This window comes from Pseudopodoces humilis, chromosome 1 (genome assembly GCF_049639895.1).
Source record: "Pseudopodoces humilis isolate 2021_Gansu_Grassland_sample_001 chromosome 1, ASM4963989v1, whole genome shotgun sequence".
Classification (NCBI taxonomy): domain Eukaryota; kingdom Metazoa; phylum Chordata; class Aves; order Passeriformes; family Paridae; genus Pseudopodoces; species Pseudopodoces humilis.
The window spans coordinates 10,099,286-10,111,655 of record NC_142200.1 but is presented as its reverse complement, the minus strand read 5'-3'; positions in this window follow the sequence as shown (position 1 = coordinate 10,111,655).

Below are 12,370 nucleotides of genomic sequence, written 5' to 3'. Positions count from 1 at the left end.
TTTTTTTGCTGACACAGATGAAATGCAAAATAGGAGAAATCTGGTTAGCCTAAGATGTCACCTGATCCATTGAGGGAATCAGATCAATAAAAAGCTTTATGTTAGACCTTGCATGACAAGACAGCAGCTATGAAAAGACAATGGGGTATCATGAGAAAAATAAACACGTGGTTAAATGGATGACTGAAAAAATGAACTTCATGAAGGTTACTGAAAAAATTAAGAGTATTTTTCTGAGATAGAAAAGAAATACTTTCCAAAGAAAAATAATTTTTGCTGAATTAAAAAAAAAACAAGCCTTCAAATAAAAACCTTCCTTTCTGCCCAGAGAATCAGTTTCATGTTCTCAGGCAGAATCAGAGAAGAATAAAATGTTTTGGTGAATGAAGTCTTCATCAGCCAGATGGTTAATAAAGTTGACATCCTTTTAAATTCATGTCTGGGTCTTGCACAGATGGGGGACAGTAAATTCTAGATCATCCTAATGGAGTTTGCATATACATATACTTGTAAAGAGTTAAAGGAGTTTCCCCTCTTCTCTGGGAAAAGTAAATGTGAGGTGCACATGTGAGACCTTAAAACATCAATACCATGAACAAACAAGGGTGAGAGTAACAGAGCTGCCATAGAAAAGGTACTTATTGATGAAACTGGCTGATGAAAACTGTGGAAAAGGTAAAGAAATTGGCACCTTTCATACAACAATACAAATTGGAGAAGAAGAGCTTGAGACAGTATTTTCAAAGAAAAAATTATTCACTACATCATCCCACTACAACCTCCCATAGGCTGATGACTTCAGTACTTTGTGTGTTTTTATTCTTGATGCTGCTCAGATATGGAAAAGTGTAAGTATTTCAGTTCAGTAGATCAGGAAACTGATACAGAGGGAGACTGCATGAGCTGTGTTAAGTCATACAGGGACTCTAGAACTTTGCCAGCAATAACAGAGGGACTACACTCCTCCTTAGCTTCCATCAGAGGTTAAAAGCAGGGTGTTATTTAACTGAGATCAATTTTTGGGGTTGCAAGATCAGATCACCCAATTGTCCACCAGCCTTAAAGTACAAAGTTTCCAGTGCAGAGTCACACAAGGAATGCACTCATGGCACCTAGGGTCATGTGCTGTGGAGAAGAAGGGGTGAGAAGCTGCCATCTCAAAATCTTTCTAATATCACAGCCCTCAGCTGGTGCAGAGAGCACCACCACAAACCTCTGAGATGAAGCAGGATGGCTGTGTCCTCAGCAGTGTCTGGCAGGTGGGTGTCACACAAAAGAGGTGTCACCAGGTCCCGTTGTTGAGGACATGGCTGCTGCCATGATGTAGGGGAGCAGCTCAGTGAACCTCAAATGTAAATGGTGAGATTTGTCTGTTCTCTGCCACAGAAGAGCAGTAAGCCACCAAATTGTTTAGGATCAAGATAGAAAGAATAAAGGCTCGCCAGGAACCTGTTGTGGCTTGCCAACACATCTTCATTTCTGAAAATGGTGACCAAAATATCATTTTGATTCTTAGAATTCTTCCAAAAATAAAATATGTCTTTATATTAGAGGAATAACAGCTTGTCAGATGAGAACTTATTTCAGGCCTAATAGAGAGGTACATAAAAGCTTGAATTACTCTTGAAAATTTTCTATTCTCATTTGGTGATAGGAACATAAGACAGAAACCCAACCAGCAGCATAACTGGGTAGCAAGGGATATCAGTGTACGCTAACAGCATACTGGCATTGTTGAATGAACTCTTTTCATGCTTGTATGCCATCCAGTTCATTGCTTCCTCTCAGCTGTGTGGACAGCAGTGGAGACATGCCTGCATCTACACCAGCTAGTTATGGTGTGTGACACCAAACATTCTGCCTCTTTCAACTCTGTCTGCCTAGCCAGGAAAACACTGAACATCTGGTCTGATATGCACACAGTCGTGTTTGCAGCTCTAGGGCTGAGCTGGTAAATGTTCCCAGTAGGATCACTTAGTCCCTGTTCCCTAGGGAAGTGAAGGCCGTAACAGAATTAATGAAGTAATGCTAAAAATAGTAATTTCATAGAATCATAGATTGGTTTGGATTGGAAGAGAACGTAAAGGTCCTCTCATTCCATGGGCAGGGAACCTTCCTCTAGACCAGCCTGCTCAAAGTCTGGTCTTGAACAACTTCAGAAATGGGACATCAACTTCTCTGGGCAGCCTGTTCCAGTGCCTCCCCATCCACACAGTAAAGCATTTCTTCCTCAAATCCTATCTAAATCTACCCTTTTTCAGCTTAAAGCCATTCTCCTGTGTCCTGTCACTGCATGCTCTTGTGAAATATCCCTGTTCAACGTTCTTGTAAACCCCCTTTAGGAGCTGGAAGGTGCTGTAAGGTTTCCTCATGGCCTTCTCTTCTGCAGACTGAGCACCACCAATTCCCTCAGTCTGTAACTCAGATCTCTGGATTCAAAGTCCAGAGTGTTGGGAGATGTGAGCATAAACCAGCAAGGACTAACCACAAGGGGACAGACCAAGCTCCACAATCTTTGCCACTTGTCTGCACTCCAAAATAAGGGAGGGAGAAGAGGAAGGAGTGTCAGGCAGACCCCTGGCTCCAGTGATTTCCTGTGCCTTGTCAAGGTCAGAAGGGCACAGGTCCCTCCCAAAGGAAAGGAGAGAGACACATGGTGTCACAGAACTGCTCTTGGAAACGGCATTTCATGCTGCAGGGTATAAAAGAACCTGCAGAACAACACCCTTCCTCCCTGCAACATGCCCATGGGCTTCCATCAGTTCCTACCAGCAGCCCCTTTATCTTGCTTCCCTTTCTTTGAGTGACAGAACACAACACCTCAACATCAGAACTGCCACTAGTGGTGCTCAGAACTACTGACTTCAGCAACTCTTCACAGCTCTCCAGCCAGCAGGGGTTTTACTCATTGCACTAGGTGGCAAGACCACAAAAGAACAAAGAGGAAAATGGGTTTCCATGTAATTGTGGAAGGAATGGGGAATGCAGAGCCTGAAAAGCAAAATTACACCCTGAGGCTGTTGTGAGCATTGTTATGCAAATCAGCGTGAAGGCAGGGAGGATTTTTCCTCCAAGATCCTAGCAATGCCCACAGACATCAATTTTTAATTAGAAATTATCTGAAATATTAAACATGCCCATATGTGCGCTGAAACACCTGTGAGGGTCCCCATTCCTTCACTGGGCTGGACAGGACACAGCTCAGTGTCCAGATCCTAAGGGGCTCACATGCAATGAGCAGTCCCAGTACAGTGAGACAGAGAAGGGCTTTGAGGAGCAGCTGAGGGAATGCTGGATGACACACAAAGATCAGATTTGTTTCCTGTAGAACACACTCCTTGCACATGCTGTGATGAAAGACATTTTTTCATCAAGAAAGCAACAGCAACACCAATGGCTTTAAAAAGCTCTGAGAAGCTTGTTCAGGAAAATGGTTAAGGTAAACTCATCTTCAAACATTTTGTGAATGTTTGGCCTGGCTTGCAGCTTCTGCTCCACTGAATACCAGCTTCTGTGGTTTCCTCTCACAGACAAATAAATATTCCGAGATCTTATATCTGTCAGTATTTTTATCCCTCTCATGTTCTGGAGTTCATGCTGAAACTTCATGGTGCAGACAAATACATCAAAGCTGTAAGCATCTATATGTTCTCAACACATCTTTCAATACTAGAAGAGTATTTCACCAAAAAACTCTACCAGGTGAACTCAGTCTCCACTTGACATTAAATCTGGCACTTCACACATAGCTCTTTCTTGTTCATTCTCACAGGAACTCTGAGTCCATCCTGGAGCCATAATAGAAAGGTTACACCCACATGCAAAGAAATTGTGTTCCAAGCTTTTCCCTACAAGAAGCTTCCATCTGAAGTTTTTTCTGGAGCTGAGCATGCACTCCAGCCCACTGGTCCTGCTACATTTTTCCCACATGAATATCCTATGAGTGTCTGTAGCTGAGGAAAATTGTGGCTGTCATGCACAGATATTTTAGCCAGCTTTAGATGTGAGTAGTTCATTCATCCTCAAATACAGGAAAACAACCAGGTGGCAGGTACAGGATTCAAACTGAGCCTGCTACAGAAAACTGTAAATTGCACAAGGCTGAAATCATCCTCTGTTAACAATGAGTTACATCTGACTTGCACTGGCAGGAATGCATTGTACATGGAGTAAAATAGGTCATTAGGGAAAACTGAAAGGGTGGAAGCTGATTGTGAATTTTGATCAAGGTAAAGATTCCTGTATGATATTCTCAGTTCCAAAGGTTTCTAGATACCTAAGCAATTACATTGACTTGTTATTATGAATTTTATCTCTGTTACATCCCTCTAGGGCAAGCAGTATTCTGTTTCCCAGATGGCAAATAACTATAGTAGATGCATCATAAGTGACCTGAGAACAGGAACATAAATATCTGGGGGTCTAGGCTTCCTGCAGGTTCTTGTGCTGTCCTTTCCTCTCCTCACTTCTTCCACCAGCAGTCAGAGCTGCAGCCCGAGCTGTCCCTATCCAAACATCACAGATGTGTTTGCAGACTCAGCTGCACAGTGACACTGCTGGGGTGACACAAAAGGTCACAGGCAGCTCACTCTCTGCACACAGAGAAGCTGCAGCTTCTGGTGGGCTCTGCAGGATGAAGAGCTGGCTGCATACAGAGGCAGCTCTGTCTGTCAGCTCCTTCTCAGCCTGCCCTGATAAACTCAGCCAATTACACTAATGGAAAAATTGCATCGAAGTTCTGCCAATGGTGTGGCTTTCCCGTGTTTTTCACCCCTTAATTTCAAAAAATAAATGCTTAGAGGTCACCCTGGCCTGATTAAATCACAGGAATATACAGTGTCTGTTTTCAAAATTTGGTGACTACTAATTAATTTATGTCATCAAACAATTATTTTCTACCTCATTAGCCCATGAAATGTGAAGATTGTGTCAGCACTTTTGCTGGCAGTCTCACACTCATTAGTTTGTAACCTTGTCCAAAAAAAGACAAAGAGAGAGAAAGAGTACTATTCAACAACTTGCAATGTGGTTTTGAAGCAACAGGTGCTGCAAACTGGAATTATTTCACATTTCCCATGGTGCTAGATGACTGAAGCACCACGAATTGGAAATATCTCTCACTCATGATTTGATGACTAATATATCATGAAAGGGGGAGTGGGGAAGTGAAGCGAAGGACAAGGGGAGGGCTGTTCTGTACACACATACCACAGCCAAGCATCACCATGTACTCAGCCTGAAGGACTCACACAAGGTATTTGGGTCAGGTGACGGGGTTTTCACTTCTCACATTATATGACAAGGATCTGAAACAGCTCTGCATGGGAAATTGTGGGACACCACAGCCCAGCTAGCAAGAAGAAATGTAAAGGGAGGTAAACTGAGCTACCCGGCCCAACAAGGCCCTGCCAACATTCATGTACCTCCAAGGAAGTTTCCCACATTTTACTTTATATAAAAATAGCAGATGTTCATGGTGATCAGTTAAATGTTCCTGAGTAGTAGTCCTTTGTCCCTGACCATTTGCTGGCTTTCAGTATGTTAGTTGTTCACTTGATTTATTTTTTAATGTTTCCTTGCTCAGACATTTTTAGTTTATCTGTGTTGAGTGATGTTCCTCACCATTTAAATTTTCAGTTCAGCTGTAATTGAACAGTTGTTCAGCAGTAACACTTGCCTTTTAGTCAGTGCAATGCAGAATTCTGCATGGAAAATAGTTTCATTAGAGAACATAATTTTTAAAAAAATTCTGCAAAGGATATCTGTTTGTCAAGAAAATTGAAACATTTGGACAGGGCACAATTTTTCTTCTTGCTGCTCAGCTTGAGATCAATTCTTTGAGTCTGAGTTCCCATTGTCCCATTTAGGATGATCATTCTTGATGAATTGAATCTTTTCACTTTCCAGGACCCTTCAATCATGGAAGATAAAGCCTACCAAAGAAACAAAACTGAAGTACAATATGCACAAACTACATTTCTTTTTGGTCATCTCAGATCAAATGATACCTCTGTCAATAGAGTTTTTCTGATCTTAGATACAAAGCCACCACTGACCTGCTCTGGAGCTGATGACATTCTTACTTCAAGCAGAGGGTTGGACAGGTGATTTCCAGTATCCCCTCCAAGAAAGCTTTTATGGTTCTCTAAATGTCTAAGTGGTACTGAAGTGACATTGCACCATAATTCGTTCAATTTCCTGTCTTCTTGTATCTTGATTTGGACAAAAATATTGATGTATTAGAATTAATACATCAATATGTATGTTCAGAGAATTTCTGAACTTTTATGAGAATTACTCAGGTTTTAAACAGGAATTTAACTTGCTTTTTAACTGCCACTTAATGGTCATGCCTAGTGGCTAAGAATTCCAGGAAAAATAGCAGTTTAAGGGGAGAGAAGGTAATGAGTTCAAGGTAGGCAGTGATACCCTGGGAGAACTGCCTTTGCCACAACCTGGGCAATCCTGACAATACTTTACTTATACCCTGTGCTCCTCAAATATAAAGAAAGGAGAATAGTCAAATAACATATTTAAATACCAAAAGTCAGTGATATGAACATTCCTCACTGTGCCATTAAAAGACACTGGAACATTTTCAGTCAAATGAAATTTATTCCAATTACTCATTGAAGACAAAACACTACAGAAGACATAACACTAAAAAAGAGTTTCCAGTGCATAAGGCTGCTACTAAAGCTCAGGGCATCCTGGTCATGTCTGATCTGAGACACAAAAGGGCCGTTTTCCCCTAAGATTTTTTGAGACTTTTCCATTCTGTAAAATTTCTCCCAATTTTTTTTGTCTTAACATCAGTGCCAAATAAACATGAGCTTTGGGGCTTGAGAAGTGACAGACTTACAGAATTGACAGTGTAAAAACGTTATTTAGATTCTGAAATATCAAGTTTTCTTCATTAACTGCACGGGAAAATTCCCTGGTTTAGTAGCTTAAAAATCTAAAGAGATGTGAAACTCAGCAGTTTCCGTTCACAGAATATAATGAAAACATTATTTTGATTTGCATAGGGTCACATTTATATAGCTTCTATAGAGTTTCATATTCAAAGAAATAAGACATTCTTGTATTAAAACCAAGGTAAAATACCAGGTCCAGTTAACCTAGTGGTATCTTTGAAACTCATTGTTTGGTTGGTTAAAATTTCCCGAAACTGGTAAGTTCTCATCGGTGAATTTCCCTGCAAGTCTTCTGATGTTAATGCCAAAATGTCAAATGATCCACCTCACAGAGGACAGTAGATTTTAACTACAGTTAAATAAATAGTTAAAACAAAGAATAAAACAGTCCCTGGTAAAAATTACATAAAATCTAAGGGACTGTAATAGAGAATTATAGCACATCTCCACATTTTATGAGTTTTCTCATTAAGCTCCATAGCAGAGATAAACTTCTCAGTTAAATTCTATGGTAGGACTCTAAAGAAAATCTATATTTTATCACACCACTGCTTGCATGTTCATGGCAAGATTAGGATACATTATTCTAAGTAGAGTATTAGCATATATTCTACACATCAATATCTGAAAGTTAGACTTAACCAAAAAAATCCCAGCCTACTTAAAACGTTTGAATAACTGAAATTTCGTACTCAGCTGTACAACATTCCTATTTGTCTTCCACAAAGAAACTATTGAAAATCATATTTTTTATAAAAAACATGTACTTCTTTCAAAGTACATATTCCTGGCTTTTTTTGAAAGCAGTTCTACCTCCTTGCAATCTCTTGTCCTCTTAGATAAGTGTAAATATCCAACAACATATCACAAAACCATTTGCAGGAACAAAATCCACCTTGAGACTGGCAGCATGCTTAAGCACTATCACTCCAAAGAATGTTTCTGGTGGCATGATAAAACCACCTGAAAATAAGGAGTTAATAAATCAATATCTCTTTGACCATAATACTATGTCACTTCTCTTATAAAGCAGGTGTTTACTTCTTGTGGAAGAGCAGTCCATTTTTTAAGTAGTGGTACGCTATTAAGAGTTTGTGGGTGAGATATTGAAAGCCCACAGGTTGTTTTTTTCTGTTTCTTCCATAGATATTTATTTCCAGTAAATAGACAGAATTTCCCAGTGTCCTCAAATAGTCACAACAACAGACACATCATCAGTCACACTGATGAGTCTTGGCAGGGACTGACGTCTTCAGCCCTGGAAAATCAGCCAGCGTTACAAGGAGATCCCCTTGTTTTAAATTATGAAAAACAAGAGAGTTAACAAGATTGGTGTCCCTCCCCCACCATGTCCCATGCTTCCCTCCCCACTACTCATTTAGCAAAAAAAGTACTAAAAAATAAAAGAAGTTGTGTTTTCTACCAACAGGCTTTGAACCCACTCACTTCACCTTCCTGTATATATTTTCTACTGCTTTTTCTGAGCTTTGTACTTCCTGAACCACAGAAGTTCCTACACACTCTGTTTCCTGTCATTAAGATGTGAGTATAAGCTTTAACATAATTGGAGTGTTCAGACCTTCAGTGGCCTAATTTTCCTCTCACTTGCACCAGATTTATCACACTATTATTTTTCAGATACTTTTTAATTTTACCAGAGTCCACTAGCATGAGGCCTGAACACCTCAGTTGAACCAGTCTGGAGAAATTGTGCTGTTTGTAGTTACTTTCACTTCCGACACTCATGTGAATGCATGTGATGTGGTTTGGGGTGAGGAGATAAGTAGGCAGTATGACGTCCTTGTTGGAGTATATTATTTAAAGTTTATTGCTATGACCAATTTTCCCCCTTCAGCCATGAATTTACCAAGGTGCTCCAACCCATTAATGGCTTCTAGGCTGGTTCCATGCCAAAGAAAGGAGAATTACACAACTGCCCTAAACAAACTGGGGCTGGAGATGGAAAATATTTCTCTCTGTGTCTTTCTACAGCACATGTGATGGGATTTATTACTCCAGGCTGCTCTTTGGCAGATTGCACTACAACAACGATCGGCACTTACTGTTTTTATGAGGCCACCACCCACCTGATGCTCAGTGATAAGCAACGCTCAAGAAGTAGGGGGCCACACCATGACTTCCCTTTTCCACTCTCCTCTCTCCATCATTTGTTTGCAGGACATGTTTGCCTATGGTAATGTGGGATGGTGCCTCTCTGGACCCTTCCCTTGGGTCTTGCTGTGGCCCAGTTACACCCTGTGCTGTGCACACTGCTGGGAAGGTGGCATTTTCACCTAAGTTTCAACAAATTTGTCAGTGTGCAGTAGATGTCAGTACTGAGACACATCCCTTTTTAGGTAAGAAATAGCCCTGGTCCTGAAACTGAACTCTATTCATTTTCCTAGTTCTAACCTGAAGCTTAGCTGTGGGATGTGGGAATTGTGGGGGTCTGCTGCACAGGCTAAACTCCAGCTTTGGTGAGGATAGAGGCAAAACTCTCTGGTGACCACTGTCAGCCTGTAGAGAGCAATTTGTAATTATGATAGCACATGCCCACAGTGGTTCACAGTGAGAAGAATCTGAAGATGGGAAAATAACCAAAGTAAAGCAAGAGAGTGCAATTAAACACTGAAATCTGGAGGAAAAAAAACCACGAAAAATTCCAGCATGTTTCCTCATGTAGTCCCCCTTTATAAACAAAGCACAAAGACATTGGAAGCTGAAGGTTTGATGAGGTTGAAGCTGGAACAAAGACAAGTACTTAAAGAGACACGGAAGGCCAGAGCCAGTTCATATATGGGGCTGTGGATAGAGGGGTTATATGCTAGCAAATCAGCTGGAAAATGTTAGGTGATATTCCAGTATATTTGTATCTATTATGCTTCTTTCAGAATAACTATAATGCCATTAAAGTGTGAAATACTAAAATTAAATCCTTCAGAACACTTTCCTGAGCAAAAGGAAAAATTAATAACTGGCTACCATCTACATAAGTGATCTTTGTAATGGATCAGGTAGAATATCATTTGAGATTTTTAACTTTTTATTTAAGAGTGGTGAAGGACAGGGGAGCAGATATTTTTCAAGAGACAGTTTAATGCATTTTAATGTTTAATGTTGTTCAGGACATTTGGAAAGTTGCATAAATAGGTCCCATCAAGAACTATTGAAAGTGAAAATTCTTCCTACTGTGCATGCAAATTGCAGTACCAGACCTGAACAGGGATGCATGTCACTTTGCTGTGGCCTTTGTGTTCTAAAGCTTGCTTGAATTCTTGGATGCAGGATGTTCTTGGAACTGCATAGCTGGATATGTTATATGGATAAAGCTATAGATACATCTGATGCTAATGTCGTTCAACGTATTCTCTAATCTTTCAAAAGTTATGTATTGGCAGTCACTGCAGCCATGCTTCCACCAGAAAGTTTTGGGGCACTTGTTCTGCTGACAGTAAAGAGCAAGTTAATTTTAAAATACTATTTACTTTTTTCTCCCCAGTGGTTGTGTAGATGGTAACTTTATTAGCAGAATAGATTGCACCAGACAAGGACCAGAACAACAAAGATTTCAACTCATGCAAATAGGTATACTTTTATAAGTTTTTCACTGCTCTTCACTGAGACACAGGGGACTTGCAATATTTTTATGCATTGCTAAAATAGTAACTTATTCCACAGCATTTCAGTGTGATAACAGCTCCCTTGAATTGAAGGTTCTAGGTTCACAGTCTTACTTTACCTAGTTCAGACCAGGAACTTTCACTGTCATCCATTACAGATTAGAGCTCTAACATTTAATAATTTCTCTAGAGCAAGAAATGTTAGTTTTTGAAAGTTGGAAAACTGAAAGAGGCCTGAGGAAGATGCATCTCAGAAGAGTCACATGGTTTGAGTATACATCCAAGACAGATAAAAATGGGGGTTACATTCTGTTTTGAAGTGGGTCAAACAGGAAGTTTGACTGGGCTAAGGGTACATGTTGTTTCCCAAAGAAAGTCATAGACAAGTTTCAGGCACAATGAATCATCACATTCCTCACTGAAAGGGAAAAAAAAGCAAAATAAAAAAAAATAAAAAAAAAACCAAACAAACAAAAAAACCACCCAAATCCTCCACCACTTCCTTGGAAGATTTCCAGTCAATTCTAGTGTGTGCCTGGTTCACACAGCCTGAATACTGTGGGCATATTTCCGTTGACCTCAAAAAGACTTTTCATAAGGCTCAGGTAAATTAAATATGGTTATTGCAAGAGAGCAGAAGAGATACAGAGGGAGAAAAAGGTTGTTCTTAAAATGGGAGGAAACAAGAAGTGTGATAAATCACTCAGACCACATTTGATTCAGGAAACATGCATTGGGTGTGGAGAAAGTAGAGATCACTGGACACTAAAGCCCACTACTCTCAAATTTCCAAACATACTGGAGACAGACATTCTGAAATTGGTTTAACTTTGAGTCATCATGTTCCAGTACTTGTAAAAGAGTGGAGAGTAGATGATGAGTGAAATGAATGGTTTTCTTGCCTCAAAACTATCCTGTTCTCTCACACTGAAGGCATGAGTGACTCACAGCATAAAAGACATGAGGGTTTAATGTGTAACAAGAAAGAGAGAAGGAAGGGGAACAAAGCTGACCTTTCACACACATTGGGAATGACAGCGGAAAGCTCAATGCACTTCATTCCTTAAAGCACATAGCAAGATAAATACTCAGGACTGACTCTTCTAACAAAAGAATTTCCTTTTTGCTCAAGGTGGTCAAGGGCATTACAGAGGAATCTCTCCAACCTTATCCTTCATATTTGTGGTCAAAGAAGCTTTTGCTGTGGTAGTGGAAAGAGGATGGAGTTACTGAATCATCATTACAGCTATCAAGTCTATGAGAATGCAGAGAGCCTGACCATTGGGGTTTCCAAATCAGGTCGAAAAAGCTTGTTTATTCAATCCAACCAAAAAGTCAAACATGACCCAAAAATGGGTCAACAATAAAAGGTCTGAGACATTGATCTTGAAGAAAGGCTGGGAATGAAGACATGCTGAAAGTTTGGGAACACCTCAAAATTAGCTCACAAGGCTAGCCTTGTTATTGCCAACAGCACTGATTCATTGAAGGTAAAATTCTTTGAGAAAGCATTTCCACAAATATTTGCATTGTTTCCCTATCAGTTCATGCCAGTTTCAGGCCAGTTCTCAGGCTTCAAGCTTTCCAGCTTTGCAAAGCAGGGGATCCCTAAGTTCCATTCTTTTCTAAAAATGTTTTCACCCAGAGGAGGAGCTGTAAGGCTCAAAAGCCATTCAAGCTTTTACAGATAACTAAGAAATTTGTCAAAGTACTCACAAATCAAGTACTTACTATCCCTTCGCAAATGAATATGAATACTTGTACTATTAAAAATTAACTGAGTGCAGCCAGCTGAATAACTGCCGAACTGACTTTTATTTAAATCACTGCATG